The following is an 18904-nucleotide window of genomic DNA, read 5'->3' on the forward strand; positions in this document are numbered from 1 at the left end:
GTGAAAAGAGTGAAGATACAACAGCTGCCACTTAAGAGTTGCTGCAAGGAAGCTATATCCCAATCTTCCATTCTACCAGATATCTGCCATCTGCCATATGCAAAATAAGTAATCATCTCTACATTTCCAGGCAGTGGAAAGCTTTTTTTATTTTTTTATTTTTAATTATATAGGTGGGAAACATGTAAATTTGGGAAATGAAGCCCTACTAAAAAATTTTAATCCATAAAGTTGTTTCTTATATACCTCTATAAAACCAAAATGACTCCATTTGTATGGCTCCAAGCAGAGAAGAGAAAAGGGAAGAGAAGAGCCTCATGGTCATTGATCATTGAACCCTGAGGGCTAAATACTCAGAAAACACATTGCAAGCATGTTATTAGGGGCAATATTATACCATATTGTATGCACACAGAAATGGAATTATTGCCTGAAGTCAAGAGAAAAAAAATGGGAACAGAATGAAGGAAGGAGAGAAGCCCGGTATTATGAAATTACTAGACAAAAGAAGTGGTTTTCTTGACAAACGATTACACTCACTTAACTTAGTATCTCCAGGTATGTATAAGCTGAATTCAGATTATGTGGATGGAGGTCAGAGCTTAATTTTTCTCGTAACTCTACACCTGTGCTCAACACATGCCTGTTACATAAATTGGTTCTTTTGGAACCAATACCTTTGAGAATCAGAAAAAGAAAACAATTGGAATTACTCCCTTTTTACATTCCAAGACCAAATCATTTTTTGACTTTAAATATCATAGACAGTGTGTGTGTGGTGTTTTTTTTTTTTTTTTTTTTTTTTTTTTTTCCCCATAGGGCCTATGTGCTCTCTGGAGTGAGATGGAGAGAAGGAAAGTGAGAAATCACCTCCCAGGGGGGATGGCCACACCACAGTCTCTTCTTCTCTATTCTCCTCTCAGGATTCTGGGCAAGCATACACATGCTTTTGGTTTGATTTTCAAGCTACTGGGCCCTGGACTTCAACCACAGTCAGCCATGTGCGAGTCTAGCACTTTAATCACCATGCCACCTGCTGGCCCCTCATAGACATTTTTGTTCCTGAGTATTTTATTATACATTTTATCCATTACAATAAAGCTCAGTCCTATAAAGAAAGTTGCAAGTTAATCCTCGGGCAAAATAAAAATATATTAAGTATCTTAATGAAATGAAAGTACAAGGCACCATTGTAATTGACAGAAAAAGTAGCATGGTTTTTATATTTAAATGAATGAAAATAGAATCAGAATTGATATTTTGTTTACATTGATATAGTGTTTTTTTCAGAGATGGTATAAATATGTTTATTTACTTCATTTGATTATTACACACTATACATGCTTTGAAAAACTGTAGCATTTATTGTTTGAGTCTCACAATAATACCTGCTTCTACAAAATATCACACCATAGGGAACCAGCAGTTAGTGTAATGGCTATGTCGCTGGACTCCCACGTAGTCGACTGTGGTTCGCGTCCTGGACCCGGTTGCTTAAATCTCACACCAGGCGTGTGTGCGTGCGTGCCCAAGATCCCAGGAGGAGAATGGAGGAGAAGGGATTGTGGCGTGACCGTCCTCCCTTTCTGTCTCTCTGTCTCTCTCTGTCTGTCTGGCGAGCGCACGCGCCCTATAGCGAAAACCTCTCCAAAACAACAACAACAAAAAAATCACACCGTAGTACTGGACATTGGGGAAAAAAAAAAAATATATATATAGGCCTTTATTACTAAACTGTGGAACTTCCTAATGAAACATTACATGAAAATGTATAATTTTGTGGTTGTCACGGTTGCTGGGTAGGAGTGGTTCGACTACATATTTGTTTATTACATAGATGGACTGAGCAGTATGTTATCTTTTGGCTCCTTATTACCTCATAGTGATGTAAAGTATAACACTAGCGTGCTTTAGTTCAGGACTCTGTCTCTTCTCATCATTGTCATTCTGAGCACATAACTGCCAGATACAGAGTCTCTAAGACCATTGCCCATCTTCCCAACCCAATTACTGCCAGTTCTTGGCATACTAGGTATGAAAGAACACATACCTGGAATACTGTCACCTTCCTTCCCCCAGCCAGCATAGGCCTGAGCACACACCATGTTGGCCCTGACCCTGTGAGCCTGAGTCAACACAAGATTGCTCAGGAAGATACTTTATCTCTTTGAGACCACTAGCAAACCATTTAGTACTATGTAGACATAACAGATTAAATTATTTCAAGGAATACGAGTTAATTTCCCCTCTCCCATTCTTCACCATTACCTCCCTAATATGTTGCCATTAATGTTAATGCCAGTTAGCCAATTATAAATTAATATGTTCCAACAAAATGTCATGCACTAAAGAGGAATAATACATATGTTTCCCAAAATAAAGCACTTAACATCTCCTAGCACAAGAAAGAGCTCTGTAAATAAATGGAGTGAGGTATGGCATATTCACACTAGGCTGTCATTTAGGCCCTCTTACCTATGCATTACCCCTGTGAGTAGACCCTCTGACAGGCGTGATGCCCTTTTTGAAAACCCTCATGATGAGCTACTGGACGTCAGCATCGATGTACCATGGTGAGATATGAGGCAATTTAAAATGTTAACCCTATTTTTTTTTGAGAGGTGTTTTTTTGTTTTTGTTTGTTTGTTTGTTTGTTTGCCATAGGGCGCATGTGCTCGCCAGAAAGAGAGAGAGACAGAGAGACAGAAAGCAATAAATCACCCCCTGGGGGGATGGCCACACCACAGTCCGTTCTCCTCCATTCTCCTCTTGTGATCTGCACACACGCACATGCGTCCAGCATGAGTTTAAGCCACCATGTCCAGGACTCGAATCACGGTCGACTAGGTCAGAGTCCAGCAACATAGCCATTACGCCAACTGCTGGTACCAAAATGTTAACCCTTTTAATTGATCTTAACACATTCCTTTTATTTGATAATGTTTATCTTTGTAGTTTTAAAATGCAAAGATTTCCTCATAGATAAAACCAAAGCAAGCCTAGTTATAGTTATCTTATACTAAATTCCAGCTTGCCTAGGAAAGATGGGTGTTTTTAAATGCTGAAATTGAACACTGATTTTTTTAAACAAGAAAAAATATTAATATATGGGTATCAATATATGTTTACTTCATCCAAAAAGAAAATGATAACAATCTACAATCTGACTATAACGTTGAACTTTGAAGTTAGTGCTAAAACTTGAGAAATGGCTTAAGGTTATTGATTCATTCTTCCTTGACAGGTGAACCCATGAAGCAGCACTAACCACAGCAATTATAGCATTAAAATGTCAAGAAATTAGAGGTCAGAGTAACAGATAATTTTCTTCTCTATGTCAGATTAAAAATTGACATTCTTTGACAGTTTAGGATTTCTGGGTGAGAAAATTATGACAGCTTAACTTATTTTATACTTGTAAAGCAGTAATTGATAATAAACTTTATCATGACAGCCTCTGGGCAGAAACATGACAGGACAGTTCTGGTACAAAGCTCTTCTTAATATGTAAACATTAGATCTGGTGGATAGTAGATAGTATTTAAATTGTCTTAAATCTTGACTTACATCATAATCTTCTAGGCCTTTTTTTTCGTGTACGAGCTTAACTATTTGAGCAGTGTTTTTCAAGCATGATAATGCTTGAAATTTTCTTTATTAATAAAATTATGTAGTTTGCTTTATATTTTCCCTTACTAAATGATGGCGAAGAAACTCTATCTTGTGACTTGCTTAAAGAATAGGGTGTCCTGGTTCATTATCATCTAGTCCCATGGTTTTATAAGTCCTTGCTTCTCAAACCTAATGTCATTCAAATACTAATGGTGGATTATGATACAACCTATAACCTGATTTCTGTCTTTCTATCATTTTTAATTGCCTAACGCATACCGTATAATCATACTCTGAGACACATAGGCTTGAAAAATTATGTCTATGGTCATAAGCATGATAATTTCTCAAGACAGTTTTAGAACAAACGGGTTTTTTTCTTTCTTTTTTTTTTTTTTTTTGAGAGGTTTTTGCTATAGGGTGCGTGCGCTTGCCAGACAGACAGAGAGAAACAGAGAGACAGAAAGCAAGAAATCATTCCCCAGGGGGGATGACCATGCCATAATCCCTTCTCCATTCTCCTCTCGGGATCTTGGGCACGCACGCACATGCGCCTGGCGTGAGTTTTAAACCACCGGGTCTGGGACGTGAACCGCAGTCGACTACAGGGGAGTCCAGCGACATAGCCATTATGCTAACTTCTGGTCCCTAGAACAAACGGTTTTTCACAGATCATAAAATACAGTAAAATTTTTCTGTGTGCATTTATTTAATCAGTAATCTCTATTAAAAAAAACTACCAGCTTTGGGTTAATCCCACAGTCTCTTTGGAATGCTAGAAGATTCATAAAACTTTTTCTGAGAAGTGATTAGAAAATATAATCAACAAAATGACCAATATAGTATTATATGAGAAAATATAATCAACAAAATGGCTGATAAAGTACTCTGACTTCATCTTCAGTCCAGCATGATTAGTCCAGCACTATTAGCATCACCTGGGACCTTGTTAGAACTTCATCTGCTCACACTTCCCAACCTGCCAAATCAGAATGTGCGTTTAACGAGATCCCCAGGTGACTTAGAGTTTAAGAAGTTGTTATTTTTTTTTTTTTAATAAAATTCTATAGAATTATTTGTAAAGCTTTTTCCCCCCTTTACAAAAGAGGGAAGGGTGATACAATGAGCCCCATGTTCCTATCATCCATTTTTTAAATTTTTCACTTTTTTCATTTACACCCACCCCACCCCCTCTACTCATGCCATATCCACCAAACCCGTGTAACTCCCCATGCCCTGTGACTGTATCTGTCCATCCTGGGCATTTCAGAATATCAAGGGAGAGGCTTTAGGCAGGTTTATTTGGAAGAGGGGAAAAATAATCTCCAGGAATTTCACATACATTCTTAGTTTAAAAATTATTCATCTAGCCTAACAGTCTTATTAAGTAATTTTTCCAAGGATACCTACTGTCTAGGGTCAGAGCCAGGACTTGACTGAGGTCTCCTGATTACTAAGTCAGAATTTCTTTATTCCCATTTTTTCTTAGTAATTAAAAATAACAAGATATATACTAAAATTTAGTCATGTTACACATAATATTTTCCTGCTTCCAAAATGATTCTTAAGATTGTAACGGACGCTGGGGACCAGCAGTTAGCATAATGGCTATGTCACTGGACTCCCATGTAGTTGACCGCAGTTCGAGTCCCAGACCCGGTGGCTTAAAACTCACACCGGACACGTGTGCGTGCGTGCCCAAGGTCCCGAGAGGAGAAAGGAGGAGAAGGGATTGCAGCGTGGCCATTCCCCCTGGGGGTGATTTCTCGCTTTCTGTCTCTCTGTCTCTCTCTGTCTGGTGAGTCACACGCCCTATAGCAAAAACCTCTCCAAAAAAAAAAATTGTAAAGGATGCCTAATGTGTATTTCTGTTTCACTGATTCATACTATAAGATTTTTCTATATTATTTATGCTTTTGAATTTATTAAAACTTTCAACTCAATAAAATGTCCACTAATTAGAGGCAGAAAATTAAGACGACACTAAGGGCATTTTGTAAGTCATTTTGTTGATTATTTGTTTTAATCACCTCTCAGAAAAACAGTTTTATGAGTCTGAGCATTCTAAAGAGACTATGGGATTATGTCATAGCTGGTAGTTGATTAATAGAGATTACTAATTCAATAAATCCAACAGAAAAATTTTAACAGAGACAGAAAGTGAGAAATCACGCCCCCGGGGGTGTGTGGCAACTCTGCAATCCCTTCTCCTCCATTCTCTCCTCGGGATTTTGAGCATGCACGCACACACACCCAGCTTGAGTTTAAGCCAATGGGTCTGGGACTCATACCACATTTGACGACGTGGGAGTCCAGTGACATAGCCAATACCCCCTCTGCTGGTCCCCCAAAAAACTAAAACTGTTTTGAGAAATTATCACACTTATGACCATAGACATAATTATTTAAAGCTGTCTGCCTCAGAGTATGATTATATGGTATTATATTAGGCAATAAAAAAAAGATAGAAAGATAAGAATCAGGTTAGATTGTATCATAGCCCACCGTTAGCATTTGAGTGACATTAAGTCAACTGCTTACTTTTTATGTGTCTTTATTTTCTTATCTAAAAACAATTACAGAAATAATACCTAACTCAGAGGACAAAACAATGTGAAAATACTTTGTAAACTGTAAACCACTATACAAACTTGGATTATTACCTAAAAGTACAATTAAATGAAATATCTTAGAACTTTAAAAAATAACTTATAGTTCTCTCTATATTTAATCAAAAATAATCTGTGATAGCAACAAGTAAAATCAATACATTTGAGTTTTTATTATCATTTAATTAAAAAAATAATTGTGCTTCTTTTCAGTAATGTCTTCAAAATCCTATAAAGGCAGCCTACTTGCAGTCCACTGTAACACTCTTTGCCTTGATCTAAATGTTGGCATTTCGAGCCTTCATTATTTCCAGCAGTCCCTCCTTGCCTGTGGACTCACTTTGCATGGATTCTGTTACAGTACAGTTCGAAAGATATTTTGAAAGAGAGGACCACATTCAAATAAATCTTATTGCATTATATTCTGTTTTTTTTTCTATTTTATTGTTGTTTTTAATCCCTTACTATGCCTAATTTGTAAATTAGCCAATATAGTGAGTTATTTTTTTTTCGAGAGGTTTTTCTTTAGGTCGTGTGCGCTCGCCAGAGAGACAGAGAGATAGAAAGCGAGAAATCACCCCCAGGGGGGATGGCCACACCACAATCCCTTCTCCATTCTCCTCCCAGGATCTTGGGCACGCACGCACATGCACCCAGCGTGAGTTTAAGCCACTGGGTCCGGGACTCGAACCGCGGTCGACTACATGGGAGTCCAGCTACATAGTCATTATGCTAACTGCTGGTCCCTATAGTGAGTTCTTATTATCCGTGGTTTCAGGCATCCACTGGTGTTCTTTGAATATACCCTCCTTACATAAAGAAAGATTATTGTATATTTTTAAAATTTTTATTTAGTGTCATTAGTTTATCATTCCTATTATTGAATGAATTGGCACTAAAGTTGTAACTGTTCAACAAGAGAAAAATGTGGAGTAAATATACCAACAAAATCTATGAGCTCACACCAGAAAAATTATTAACAAGATACTAAGTTCTAAGCTTGTCATAATACTTGTCATCATACCTAGAGTCAACTTTGCCAAACTGAAAAATGATTTAATGACTTCTCTTTGACAGTGAGATGTATACCTATAAGCCAATCATAAGGGACTTGTTTTCTGGAAGCTGTTAGAACATATGGGCTATGCAACATTTATTAATTTATATACATACATATTTATCTGTTATGCTGGAGATAGTAAAATATTAAATACATTTTAATATTACCAGAAGTCATAATAATGTGGTATGTTAGTCTGATTTGTTTTGTTACTAATAATCCTTGGTCATCTTAGATTACATTTTCTTCTTTTTTTCCAATCTCTTTCTTTGATCTGACAGGGATAATAAAGCATCCCTTTGGATCTGCTGTAGTGAAAATATGCCCATAGGAAGTAGACTAGATCACTTTAGCTTTCACTTTATGAAATACTCTTTGCTACTACAGAGAACTGACATGATAGGCTGTCAAGAAACAAGATAGATGTGTCCTTAACCCAAACAGCTGCAGTGCTGGCTTTCCTGAGATGAACTCATAAAATCTATAAGGAAAAAAATGAATGCACTTTTCACTCTCATGATGTAAATGAAGGTGTTCACAGTGAGGACAGTGATGGTCTCTATAATCACTGCTTATTCTTTCTGTGAATTTCTTAGAAGCCTTTGGCTTTTCTCTCTCTCATTTCTGACTTCTTTCTTTGATATGAGAAAGAATAACACCACCCCCGGATGTGCCTGCATGAGTAGTAACACAGTGCCCTCCATTTGCAGGTACCTAATTGTCTTCATATGTGAGATGTTCAGAGTTCTTCTGGGCAGTTATTCAGACAATTGATTACAACAAATAATTAACCAAATAGATAATAAACATTTAATTAAGATCATCTTAATTTCCTCCCTATAGTTACAGAAAGTTTTACTGAACTGAAAAAAATATTTAAAATAATTATTTAATTTTATTTATTATCATTATTATATTTTAATTTGACCAGAGAGAAAGAGAGGGAGAGTGAGAAATAAGCCACCAGGTCCAGGACTCAGACCATGGTCAGCCATGTGGGAATCCAGCGTGTCAACCACCACACCACCAACAGCCCCTGAACTGAAAATTTTAACAAATTCAAAAGCCAAATTAAAATAGAAAGAAAACCCTCACATTTAATCATTGGAGTAGAAAAACACATCAGGGGTTCTTTAAAGTTAAAAGATCATTTCGAGTATGGGAATAAAAGTGTGAGCCCTAAAACTAATAAGGGTAAAGGTTTGAAAGTATAATATTTCTTTTGTGTTTCTCATCTGCAACAATAAGGCTTGCATTGCCAAAATTTGATGAATAAAGTTTGAGTATAGAAATTAGCATCAAATAAATTAATGACACACATTTACTTTTAATTAGCAAATAAATCTTTAATTTCAGTTTATCTTTCCTCTTCATAATTACTGCAGTCCTTTGCTAGACCATGGTCATCAACCATCCACTAGAAAAGCATAAATAATGCAGCTAGTCAGAGTCAGATGTGTGTCATTTATGTGAGATGTGCTTTTTCTCTTCTTTCTGTTATTTTATTGTGTGGTATTGAGAAGTGCTAATTATTGATTTTCAGAAATTAACAGCAATGCTTTCATAAGTATCTAAAGTCATATTTTACTCAAGGGAAGAAGGGTGAAAATTGCAGCCTGCTGTTTGTAATAGAAATAGCTGGAAGGGATTTTCTTATCTTCTATTAACATAGATTTCAGTTATATTAAACAGTTGTTACCTCAGCATAAATTAGCAATTATTCAAAACATATTGCATCCTTCAATTTGCTGAAATAGATATTACTCAATCTAAATACCTAAGCATTTCAGTCAGATGTTTAGGACTCATTTTTAAAGGCTTTAAACATATTGATAATGAGCCTATTTAAAGCCATTTGAAGTCTTAATATAGTAGATCTAAATTATTGTTTCCCATTTATGTCAAAATGGAAGAACAACACTGTGTTCTACCGAATACATGCAATAATATTTTTAATCTGAATTTAGTTTAATAAAAGTGTATGACTATGTTTTGGAGTATTTATACTACCACGCAGTGAACCATTGTCTCAGTGTCATTTCACATACCAAGGAAATCTATTGCAGCTTTTATTATTTTCATGATTTTTTTCCCCCATCATTAGACATGCTAAGTAAACTTACTGCCACCTGTACTATGACTTCTAGGTTGTCTCTCCTCCTACCATCCTTCTCCTCGACCTCCTGAATCAGCCTTCTAAGAATTTGTTTTATATAAGGAAGTCTCCAAGCAGTTCATGGAACATGCCTATTATGAAAAAATTATACATGGATTTAAAAGGGTTTTTTTGTACATAAGATAAATGCAATCTTTAAATCTGTGTTTCCATGACCTTTTTTGAAATCCCTTTTATAACCAGGAAAATTTGGTAGGGATGTGGGATGGATTCCTCTAATATGTAGTTTAGCTTTTCTAGGTTGAATACTCTTCTAAATGCTATTTAATGGTCTAACCAGAAATGAGCAAAGAAACGAAACCCTGGGAATGTCCTGAGTCATCTGATGGGCTGGCTTTGTAGCCTGGTAGTTAAGGGACTATTGGGTCCTGACCCAGTGGCTTGAAAAACATGCCAGGTGCTGTGAATGCATGACCAAAATCTCTACAGGATAGAAAAATGGAGTAGTAGAGATTGCTGTGTGAGGATGCCCCATTACAGGGTGCTTTCTCTCTCTGTCTACCTGTCTCTCTGTCTGTCTCTTGCAAGCACACACACCTTCTGGTAATCAGGAAAAACATCATCTGCCAAAACCCTTGCTTCCATATAAGTGAGTCTCTAAATCATGCAGATAAAAGGTATTTTAGTTACCTTATTGAGAATTAACAGCTATAGATGACACAGGAAAATAGTGTTTATCCCTAAAATATTCCAGGTTCTCAAAGAAAATATTTCTTGTTTGGATATAAATTGATTTTGGTCAGTCCTACACAGACATGAAGCACAAAGTAACTAACCAGCATTACTTTCATTTATCATGCCTCAATACCAATCCTATTTATATCTATCAGTGTGACCCTATCAAAGGGTTAGTGAACCCCAGAGTTACAAATGATCAACAAGTGCATGAAAACATGCTCAGCATCACTAATTATGGGAAATGTCAGAAGTTCTGGGGAGAGAACCAGCAGTTAGCGTAATGGCTATGTTGCTGGACTCCCACGTAGTCGACCGCGGTTTGCATCCTGGACCTGGTGGCTTAAAACTCACGCCGGGCGCGTGTGCGTGCGTGCCCAAGATCCTGAGAGGAGAATAGAGAAGGGATTGTGGCAAGACCATCCCCCCTGGGGGTTGATTTTTCACTTTCTGTCTCTATGTCTCTCTCTGTCTGTCTGGCGAGCGCACGCGCCCTATAGTGAAAATCTCTCCAAAAAAAAAAAAAAAGTTCTGGGTAGTGGATGCACAGTATACTTAGCACCACTAAACTGTACACTTAAAAATAGTTACGATAGTACATTTTATGCTTCGTATATTTTGTAACAATTTTTTTTTTTAATTTTAAAGGGTATTGAAGAGAGCTTAATTGTCCTACAGGGACCAGAAATTAGCGTAATGACTATGTCTCTGGACTCCCAGGTAGTCGACCACAGTTCGAGTCTTGGGCCCAGTGGCTTAAACACACCAGGTGCTTGTGTGTGCGTGCCCAAGAACCCCAGAGGAGAAAGGAGGAGAAGGAATTGTGGCATGGCCATTCCTCCTGGGGGGTGATTTCTCGCTTTCTGTCTCTCTGTCTCTCTCTCTGTCTTTCTGGCAAGCACACGTGCCCTATAGCAAAAACCTCTCCAATAACTAGATACATAAATGTATGTATGTATGTATGTATGTATGTCCTCCAAGGGTCTTCAGAATATTCATGGAAAATACATATTATGCAAAAATTATGTATGTATTTGGGAAAAAATGTTAGCACCAAAATAAACTTATACTTTAACTTTTTTTCCCCACTGACTTTGAAATCTCCTTGTATTTACAAAGATGTGGGCAGGATAAAGTAGATGAACAGAGATGGTAAAGCACCTACGGGTTACCACACTTAGGCTTTAGGGAACAAGGAGAGAGAGTCATTACCAGAACCTAGTGAGAGAAATGGTCACCCAAGAACTGTTAACTTGGATAGAAGAATGCAACCGGGCCACTTCCAAACTGGAAACGTGACAAAGAGGAGTCATACAATAAATACTTCATCACTTCATCCTCCTGTCTCCCGTCATGAACTGTGTCATTGGCTGGGAATAAGAAAAGGAATGCAGTGATTGGTCCATGCAAACTTGTCTCCCAGCCACCCATCTGGTCCCCCTGGGTCTCTCTCTTCTCTAGACTAAGCACACTTATGTATGGCTTCCAGAGTAGATCAGCCACTACCAGCTACCTTAAAATGTATGCACTCTTCCTGCCTGAGTGAACTTACACCTCTTTGTAAGCAGAAAGGTTTAGTGAGTTTGCCACTGATGCTACAAACTCAATCTGAAGATAAAATATTCTAGTTGGAGCACTTTCAATCCAGGAGAATTGACCCTTGTTTTTTCACATTCATTTGTTAAGTCAATTATCATTATAGTATTCATTCCTAGGAGGAAATAGGAATCAGCTGAAGAAGTTTGCTCTTCACTCTAGGAGTGCAACCATGAACCAAGGCATATAACTGACCAAGTTGAAATCCTCTCCCTCAAATATTGTCTGACATAACCTACTAATTAAGGGAAATGTATTTTTTTTTACTAGAGTTACCAAATATCTGCTCAAATATTCTAACAATTTGGTTGGAATAATCTTAATTCAGTTGACTATTAAAAGGAAAAATACTTTTTCTTATATTTTGTGTTTTCTATGTATAAATGGAAGCAGTTGAATATAAATTAGCATTTTAATTTTTTATATAGTTTAGTGTTTACAAAGCTAGAAATAATAAAGTAGTGATATTATTTGCTTGATTTATTTTGCTCCTGTTTTTCCAGCATTAAAAAGTAATGCTTTGTATGATCTTGTTTTATTACAACAATAAACCAGAAGCAAAAGCTTATTGGTTAAAATAGAGTCTGCCATTAAGTAACCTTTCTTTTTATCATTTTTGACTTTTCAGAATTCCATCATGTTTTTTTTGTTTTTCTTATTTGCTATTGTTAGAATTGTAGGTGGAATAGAAGGATATATTGACAAATCACATATATCTTCTTTATTTTTTGTTAAACTTATATTTTCTGGTTAAAAAAAATTACTTTCAGAACCAGCGGATGGCATAATGGTTATATTGCTGGATGCTCACTTAGTCAATTGCAGTTCAAGTCCCGGATCCAGTGACTTAAAACTCACACCAGGGACCAGCAGATGACATAATGGTTATTGTCATTGGACTTCCACATAGTTGACTGTGGTTCTAGACCTGGACCCAGCAGTTTAAAACTCACACCAAGCATGTGTGCATGCATGCTCAAGATCCCCAGAGGAGAGTGGAGAAGAAAGGATTGTAGCATGGCCATCCCCCACCCCTGGAGGAGGGGCGGAGGTGATTTCTTGTTTTCTGTCTCTCCAGTAAGTACACGTCCCTAAAATTCGGTCTTAAAAAAATTACTTTCAAGCATTAAATTAAAATGCTTGTAAATAAGAGCTATACAGCGAGATAAATACAATTAAGGAAACTTTTTGGAGAATGTTCTGTGTTCCCAATCAACCACTTTTACTATTTCTTTTTCTTAATTTTTTTCAAAGGTTTTTCTAATAGTATATGTGTGCTTGCCAGAGACAGCGAGAGAGAAAGTGAGAAATCATTGCTCCAGAGGATGGCCATGCCACAGTCCCTTCTCCTCCATTCTCCTATAAATGGAAGCAGTTGAATATAAATTAGCATTTTAATTTTTTATATAGTTTAGTGTTTACAAAGCTAGAAATAATAAAGTAGTGATATTATTTGCTTGATTTATTTTGCTCCTGTTTTTCCAGCATTAAAAAGTAATGCTTTGTATGATCTTGTTTTATTACAACAATAAACCAGAAGCAAAAGCTTATTGGTTAAAATAGAGTCTGCCATTAAGTAACCTTTCTTTTTATCATTTTTGACTTTTCAGAATTCCATCATGTTTTTTTTGTTTTTCTTATTTGCTATTGTTAGAATTGTAGGTGGAATAGAAGGATATATTGACAAATCACATATATCTTCTTTATTTTTTGTTAAACTTATATTTTCTGGTTAAAAAAAATTACTTTCAGAACCAGCGGATGGCATAATGGTTATATTGCTGGATGCTCACTTAGTCAATTGCAGTTCAAGTCCCGGATCCAGTGACTTAAAACTCACACCAGGGACCAGCAGATGACATAATGGTTATTGTCATTGGACTTCCACATAGTTGACTGTGGTTCTAGACCTGGACCCAGCAGTTTAAAACTCACACCAAGCATGTGTGCATGCATGCTCAAGATCCCCAGAGGAGAGTGGAGAAGAAAGGATTGTAGCATGGCCATCCCCCACCCCTGGAGGAGGGGCGGAGGTGATTTCTTGTTTTCTGTCTCTCCAGTAAGTACACGTCCCTAAAATTCGGTCTTAAAAAAATTACTTTCAAGCATTAAATTAAAATGCTTGTAAATAAGAGCTATACAGCGAGATAAATACAATTAAGGAAACTTTTTGGAGAATGTTCTGTGTTCCCAATCAACCACTTTTACTATTTCTTTTTCTTAATTTTTTTCAAAGGTTTTTCTAATAGTATATGTGTGCTTGCCAGAGACAGCGAGAGAGAAAGTGAGAAATCATTGCTCCAGAGGATGGCCATGCCACAGTCCCTTCTCCTCCATTCTCCTCCTGGGATCTTGGGCACACACACATACACATACAGTGTTACTTTCAAGCCACAAGGTCTGGGATTCAAACTGCGGCCGGCAATGTGGCAGTCCAGCACCTTCACCACTATGTCACTTGCCAGCCCCATTTTTAAAAAATTCTCTGAAAATTATCAATGAACTGACAGGTTATTTGGATGTAGTCTGGGTATTTTACACATTTCTGTAACCTGTAGCACAAATGTATAGAGACCAATGTCAATGGATTAAATAGGTCTTTTTCGAGCCTGTAGTATTAGCTCCCTCACACATTTCCTCAGGGCCCTGTGACCCGATGGTGTTTCATCTAAATACTATTACTAAATTACACTTACCCTAAACATACTAGAAGTGGCAAAGTTTCTCTAAGAAAAAAATATATATGGGTTAAATTTTTTCACATTTTGGAAAAAATATGATTAGCCAAAGTTTTTATTTTCTGCTTACCAGAGAAGCTATGACATCTGAATGATTACTTACCTGCTGCCTCATTTACTTTTACCTAGGCTGTCAAGTCTCGTGTTAACAGACACACGTATAATACTCATATACATACAGCCTATTTACTTATTTCCTCTTCTGAGGATTTAATCCCAGGTATGTGTCTTTATCAGAGATGAGGCAGAACTTTCTTGGAAGGGAAGAGAGGAAGGAAGCAACCAAGTAAGAGGTACAGAGGTCAAAGGAATAAGACACACGCCACAGGATAGTTAACGCATGTGGCCTCCTTAAGTGGCTGCATTAGCATGTGCCTGCCCTTCCTCAGGGCTTTGAGGTGGGGTAGATTCTGTCCACCATTTGTCTTCCACCTTTGTAAAGGGTGTAGACCACACAGCCATACACCTATGATGAAAGTGAAACACTAGCCAGGTTGTTGAGAACAAAGTAGAAAACAGGACTCCTAGATGAAAATGTGTAATCCTATAGCTTGGTAGGTGGGTCCTGTAGGATTTTAGAGAAGAGCCTGACAAGACCAAGGAATGGGATAATAAGCAGTAGGAAGGGGACAAAAAGGAAAGTGTCCCTAATAGGATCTTTCTCTCATGAGAATTCAGTATTACAAATAAGCAGGTAAAGCTGAATTATGTGTCATTTTAAGTCTGAAAAATCACATATACTGTTCAAATTTATTTGTTTTGTTTCCCTAAGTATCACTCAGCTCATATTTCCCTTTGTTTCTCTGCTCACCCCTGCAGAAATCTGTGTTTAGTACTTCTTCAAGGTGTTAAACCTATTTCTCAATGGAGAAAAATAAATTCTAAGGACATAATGACTGCTCAGTAGTATTCAACAAAATCATTTTTTAAGAACCCATTTAACAGTTTAAAACTGAAATTTAAAACTCTGAGGAGACTAACTTAGCCTTTTTTCCAGTTTGAACAGTTTCTGGTATTGAAACATACTGCTATTCCATTCATAATTATGTTGTGAGATACAGTTGAGTTTGGATATGTAAGCAGTCAGCATCTCAGTGCCTTAAAGACCACACAGTTGAAATCACTACACTTACATCTTTGTCCATTACATTCTGGATTCACCAATATTAATAATTAAAGAAAATATAGTTATTTTGAAAAATAATTGGGTAGTAAAACTAAACATATCCCTGCCCTATGTCTCTGCAACCCAATATCTAAGTATATACCCAACAATGGCTGTTTTCCTCCACCGAAAGACATGTACAAGAATTTTCAAAGTTAACTATTCATGAAAACCTGAAACTATTCACAACTCCAATATCCATCAATAAGAGAACTGATAAATTATGGTAGATTAAGAGATACTATACAGCAAACTACTGATACACACAGGGATGAATCTTGTAGACAATAAGTATGTTAATCAAAAAAAGCAGACACACAAAATATGTATTATATGATTCTTTTTTTCCTCCCCCTTTCTGCCGTAAGACACATGTGCTCCCTGGAGAGAGACAGGGTGGGGAAGAGTGCAGAAGAGTAAGAAATCATCCCGGAGTGGGGAGGGCCATGCCACAATCCTTTCCCCTCCATTCTCTTATCAGGATTGTGGGCATGCACACACAGGTGCCTGGTGTGATTTTCAAGCCACTGGGTCCAGGACTCAAACCACACAGTTGGCCATGTAGGATCTAGCTGCCTTTACCTCCCTATCACCTGCTGGCCCCTTATGAGTCTATTAAATAGAAATTCAAGAACAGAAAATATAATCAAGGGTAATAAACATTGAAATAGTGACTACCTTATCAGGGGATAGGGCGTGAAAGTAATTGGCTGAGGAAGTACACAAGTAATATGTATATTCTCATGTAACCACCACCCAGACTAAGCTACGGAGCCTACTAGCTTCATTCCAATGTCTGTCTTGATATGGGTAGTTCTTGTAACATGGAAAAATGTAAATACACACACACACAAACACACACACACATACACACATTGATCAAGCTTCACACTTAAGGTTATGTGCCACCTTATAATTAGCTCAAAATAACTTTCTTTAACTTGATGTATCTAGAAATTATTAAGGGAAAATTTGTATGACAAAAATGCTCACATCCCCTTTATGGAAGTCAAAAAAAAATCCCCTAGTCCCCTTCTTCCCCATCATTTCACAGGGCTCCCAGGGGGTCTAGCTTTGTCTCTACCACAGTCCAGTACCCCTTGTGCGCAGTGCCAGATTCATCTCTTCTGCAGCTGCAAACTTCCTGAAGGCTGTCTGACGTGTGACAAAGCATTCAGCAGATAATTGTTTTTGTGCTATTGAATTGTCAAAAATAAAGAACTCTGAAGCTTACTTTGCTTTTGTTTTTCTAGATGAGCCTTCCATTTTGCATAAATGCCCACCATTGCCCCACTTGTATAATCAGCAAATATTTCTGGAGCCTCTACTAGGACGACATCACAGTCCTTACCTGCTGAGATTCAGTTTGAGCTAATAGACATATGTGAATAATGGTATGTTAGATTCCATAGTAGAAGGGGGAAATGTGCTGGAAGAATAGGAAGGGCATTTATTATGATTTAAAAATTCTGGGAAACAAAGGAGTTAGATCTCTAACCCAACATTGGCATTAAAGGAGGACTTTCTCATACATAGGGAGTAGCTCCAGACAGCCCCTTAACTGTAGTGATTCAGGGGTTGTGAATGGGGCCTGCAAATCACTGGGCACTGTCATGTGCACAGCACCTACTTACTTGACAAGAAAGTCACGAATGATTCCCTAAAACTGGGAGGAGGACAGAAAGCATGACAAGAAGAGCAAGTGAAGAGAGTAGGTGCTAACTTCTACTCAGTCGTTTTCATTGTGACAAGAGATAGGATTTAGGGGAGAGAGCATTTTTCAGGATCAGAGTGACCTGTGAATTTTTAAATCAGAGGGTAAGGAATGACTGGAAGGCAGCGTTACAACATAACTGAAAGGAAAATACCATCTTGGAATTAGAACCTTGGTATCACGAGGGCATGTGATGCGAATCACAAGGAAGAGGGATTTGGCTTAGTCTCAAGAGAAATGAATGTTAAAGTAGGGAATACAGTTAATGAAGGGGATGTCATTTGGGAGCCATTTAACATACATAGGCATGAGTACTGTACAGTGCCTCAGTCCAAAAGTGATCTGAGAGAACTATACAGAAGATTTCTGGAAAGGATATCAGTTTCATAATTTTTTAGAAGGTTTTTGCCATAGGGCGTGTGTACTCACCAGAGAGAGACAGACAGGGAAAGTGTGAAATTACCCCCCAAAGAGGATGGCCACCTGCAATCCCTTCTCCTTCATTCTCCTGTCAGTATTTTGGGCATGTACATACACATGCCTGCTGTCATTTTCAAGCCACCAGGTCTGGGCCTCAAACCAGGGTCATTTATGTGGTAGTCCAGTGCCTTAACCACCACACCACCTGCTGGCCCTTGCATAATATTGTGTAATAGTGCAGTGGTTAAGGGAGCTGGACCCTTCATGGCCCACAGTTGTTTCAGTCCTGGCCCTGGTAGCTAGAAAGCTGTGTCGGGGCAAGTGCATGTATGTTCAAGGCTTGACAGGATGGGAAAATGGAGGAGAAATGATTGTGGCATGACCATGCTCCACTGAGGGGGTACTTAGAAATGCTTTCTCTCTTCCTCTCTGTCTCTCTGTCTCTAATAAACACATGCTCCGTCTACCAATTAAAAAAGAAGTGTCTTTGTGTTGCGTAAATTTACTTTATAAGCCAAGTGATATATAGTGATTGAATGTATAAAATAAATTTTTAAACCATCTACAGAATATTATCTAATAATTTTTACTTCCCTTTCAGAAACAGAATTAAAGTCAAGCAAAACATGTTTCCTGGTTCATCTTTTTTTGTGAACATTTAAAGAGTACCTACTAAGTGCAAATCTAGAGATTAAAATTTCTTTTATTTTACCCACAGTTCCTCACTTCCACCTGTGTCCTTTTTCCAGCGCAGGAAAAATACAGGCTTTACTATGTATTGTTAGACATTAGCTGTTCATAATACATAAAGCTCGATCTTGGACATTTGCTAACTAGGGCAGCTTTAACTATAAAATTACTGCCTTTTTCCCCAAATAATTCTCAAGAGTTTATTGTTAATAATGTGAGCCTAACAGAAATAGCCTTTTTCCCCCTTGATAATCATAAATCTTGCATTGGTAAGACAAAGTATGATGGTATCTGTGTGAATACAATTTAGTTAAATAGTCATACTTTGCATATGAGTGGACACTACGCTAATAGATGTATGCATTAAAATTGGACAGCACTTAAAGAGATTTAATAATTCATCTCATTGCCTCTGCAAATAAAAGAACCAAAGCCCTATTGATGCATTC

The 18904-nt window shown here is 37.5% G+C and overlaps 1 protein-coding gene across 3 annotated transcripts in view; it reads left to right on the forward strand.

Moving 5' to 3' along the window:
- The window catches only part of NBEA (neurobeachin), a 615556-nt gene that overhangs the window by 566668 nt on the left and 29984 nt on the right, over window positions 1–18904 (forward strand). The window lies entirely within an intron of this gene.

The sequence above is a fragment of the Tupaia chinensis genome, unplaced genomic scaffold, assembly GCF_000334495.1.
Source record: "Tupaia chinensis unplaced genomic scaffold, TupChi_1.0 Scaffold000597_1, whole genome shotgun sequence".
NCBI lineage: Eukaryota > Metazoa > Chordata > Mammalia > Scandentia > Tupaiidae > Tupaia > Tupaia belangeri.